The sequence below is a fragment of the Oncorhynchus masou genome, chromosome 31, assembly GCF_036934945.1.
Source record: "Oncorhynchus masou masou isolate Uvic2021 chromosome 31, UVic_Omas_1.1, whole genome shotgun sequence".
Taxonomy (NCBI): domain Eukaryota; kingdom Metazoa; phylum Chordata; class Actinopteri; order Salmoniformes; family Salmonidae; genus Oncorhynchus; species Oncorhynchus masou.
Window position 1 is genome coordinate 56,255,771 of NC_088242.1, and position 3,661 is coordinate 56,259,431.

A 3,661-nucleotide genomic window follows, 5' to 3' on the forward strand; every position below is an offset into this window, starting at 1 on the left:
AAAGCCAATAGCCCACAACAGAGGACCCAGAGGCAATAGAAAGAAAAGTTGTAAAAAACAAAAAGCCGAAACAAGCCAATGGGTCCAGCTCATTTAAAATCATTAAAAGTAATGAGAGTCAAGCCACCAGAGTGGTAACGTTTTAATGTCCTACCAACATGAAAAAATACTATAGTATACTATGATATAAATACTATAGTATACTATGATATAAATACTATAGTATACTATGATATAAATACTATAGTATACTATGATATAAATACTATAGTATACTATGATATAAATACTATAGTATACTATGATATAAATACTATAGTATACTATGATATAAATACTATAGTATACTATGATATAAATACTATAGTATACTATGATATAAATACTATAGTATACTATGATATAAATACTATAGTATACTGTGATATAAATACTATAGTATACTATGATATAAATACTATAGTATACTGTGATATAAATACTATAGTATACTATGATATAAATACTATAGTATTCACTGTAGTGTTTTTGCAGACCTTACTGTAGGTAACTGTAGTATACTGTAGTATTTACATTTCACTATAGTAAATGCTATAGTAATTACTGTAGTGTTTTGAAGACGGTAGTATACTACAGTATTATTCACATCAAAAAAAATAATTCTACAGTATTATTCACATGTAAAAATAATAATAATACTACAGTTTCTGCAAAATCACTACAGTATTTAATTAGCATATACTACCAATGCCCCTCCCCATATACCAATTTGTGCCACTCATAAGTGAGACACCTACCGTATATGCCAAGTAAAGACCATATATTGTGTTCCCTACAGGTTATAGACTGTAGTATTTACTGTAGTGTTTTTATTTACATTACTGTAGTATTTACTATGGCGTTTCTATTGAATTATTTTAGACATAGAAGTGGAGGCTCTCTCTTTGAGGAAACCTCCTGGAGAAATACTAAAAGAGCAAATTGTTCATAAACTGTAACAGTGGAGGCTGCTGAGGGGAGAATGGCTCAGAATAATGGCCGGAACAGAGGGATGTTATCAAACACATGGAAACCATTTGATACCATTCTACTTATTCGACTCCAGCCACTGCCATGAGCCCATCCCCTGCCACCAACATTCCCTGACCTGTAGGTAGGTAGGACTGCAGTCTGAATGGATATTTTCTATAACCTGTAAGGAACACAATATATGGTCTATACTTGGCATATAGGTTTCTCACTTACGGCTGGCACAAATTGGTAGATAGGGGAGGGGAATTGGCAGAGTATAGGCCAATTAAATACTGTAATGTTTTCACATTGCAGTATTTAATTTAATAATAATAGAAAAAATGAATAATACTGTAGTATTTACAACCATGTTGTGTGTAAATAATACTGTAGTATTTGCTGTAGTATTCTACAGTATACAACACAATTCTATAGTAAGTACTACACATGATCAAGGGATACTACAGTGTGTAGTATAGTATTCTATAGTATTTTGCATCATTTGTTAGTTTACTATAACTACCGTACTTACTAAGTTGCAAGGCAGACAGTCGTGCAGCATGGCCTGTCTGTCTCACTGTGGAGCAGCCAGCTGCTCTCCTCAGGCCTCTCCTGGTTGGTCCTATCCATTAACATTCAGCTTCATTAGAATTGGTCTCATTAAGGGTGGGGCTATGTAGGTGTAGTCCAGCGGTTCCCTTCCTTGACATCACACAGGTGTATTTTAGAAGTAGAGCATTTCCCCAGGCCAGAATCCAGGACATGGATGAAAGTCATCTCCGTGTTGTCACCGAGCCTGGTCCCAGATCTGTTTGTGGTGTCTTGGTAAATCCTATGGCCATTGTCAAGAACCTTTTTAGGTTCTAGATAGCACCTTTTTTTCCCTAAGAGTGTAGCTTGTCTTATTTCAGTGGTCTGTTGGGATTAGAGGTTCTTCCAGGGTATGCAACTGTTGTCCGGAATATGACTAGCAGAGCTGACATTGATCTAAACCAAGGTCACCGTGCCTATTTGTTTTAAACCTGAGTGCTCTGACTAAACCTGCTTTACCGACTGTCTCCAAAGGATTACGGCACAAACCTCACTGGGCACAGACGGCAATTCAACGTCTATTCCGCGTTGGGTCAACATCATTTAATTGAAATGACGTGGAAACAACGATGATTCGACCGTTGTGTGCCCAATGGGAATGCAGTTGAGATGCTCAGATCAGGAAGTCAGGAGTGACGATATCAACTGTGGGGTCAAGACCGTGCTAGTGGGGTCAAGACCGTGCTAGTGGTAGGTGAGCTAGAGACGGATAGTGTACACAACTGGACTGAATGGTCATCATAACGTCCAACTGAAACGCCTTCTATTACATCATACTGTACCAAGAGCTGAAAATAAAAGGCCATGTGTCTGCAATATCATCAGATTAAGATCTCAAACGTAACTCTCATTGAACCACTATCTAATAAATGCAAGCCATGAAAAGAACATTTAATCTTTGAGATTTAGAAGTAATTATATGTAGAGAGAATCATAAAATCAGGAATTGCTTTGGAGAACGCTCTCAATTATCTGGGAGACTATATGTTAAATAATAGTCATGTCAGACGATTCATATAAGCCCAGAGTAAAGCTGTGGTAACAGTCCACTTCTGTTCTCGCTCAACACTGTAATCCTCCAATTACCAGCCCTAAATCTCCACACCATTACCCACAACGCTGCCTGCAGCAGTTACAGCTCAGCTGTTGTTCTGCGCAAAATAAGAAGTTTACAGAGATGGACAGAAATAAAGAGTACTGGGGTAGTAAGGTAGCCAGCCAATTGTGTGCTTTGCTTTGGTTGGTACACTAATGGAAATCTGGGGAATTAGTGCCATCTGCTGTTCATTTTAAGCATTGGCTGACAAATGTTTTGGAACATACTTCAGGACAGGGATACTTTACAATCAAAAGCCACAGCCATGTTTTGCATAGTATGGAGGTGTATCAAATTGCCTTCCTTCATTAGATTTCTTGGCTCTAGGGGGCGCTGTTGAGATACAGCAATCAACAGTAACGTCAACCGGTATTCTCTCGTATTTCTTGTGTTTTTCATATCTATGTTATTACTTTCATTACTGCACCGTTGGGAAAGCGCTTGCAAGAAAGCATTTCACGGTGTTGTTTTACAACTACTGTACCCTGTGCATGTGACAAATCAACTTTGAAACCTGAAATCAACTCTAGCTTACAGAAGGGTATGGAGCATTTACAGTAAACTCCTTCAGACAAATCTGAAAAGAAGACAACACATACATTATTCCTCTTTGGTTCTGAATAGTGTTTATTATGGTTAGAATTCAATAGTATCATCATCATCATCATCATACATATCATAACAAACCAAGGTCAATGATTCACACCCTAGTAAAACTGACTATCCTACCGATCCTTGACTTTGGCGATGTCATCTACAAAATAGCTTCCAATACTCTACTCAGCAAACTAGATGCAGTTTATCACAGTGCCATCCGTTTTGTTACTAAAGCACCTTATACAACCCACCACTGCGACCTGTATGCTCTAGTCGGCTGGCCCTCGCTAAATATTAGTCGCCAGACCCACTGGCTACAGGTCATCTACAAGTCCATGCTAGGTAAAGCTCCGCCTTATCTCAGTT

The 3,661-nt window shown here is 38.0% G+C and overlaps 1 non-coding gene across 1 annotated transcript; it reads right to left on the bottom strand.

Moving 5' to 3' along the window:
* Window positions 1-931: 931 nt before the first annotated feature.
* On the bottom strand, window positions 932-986 carry LOC135525376 (U7 small nuclear RNA). The gene has a single exon (XR_010453146.1). It is a non-coding gene; the product is annotated as a U7 small nuclear RNA (small nuclear RNA).
* Between the last annotated feature and the right edge of the window lie 2,675 nt (window positions 987-3,661).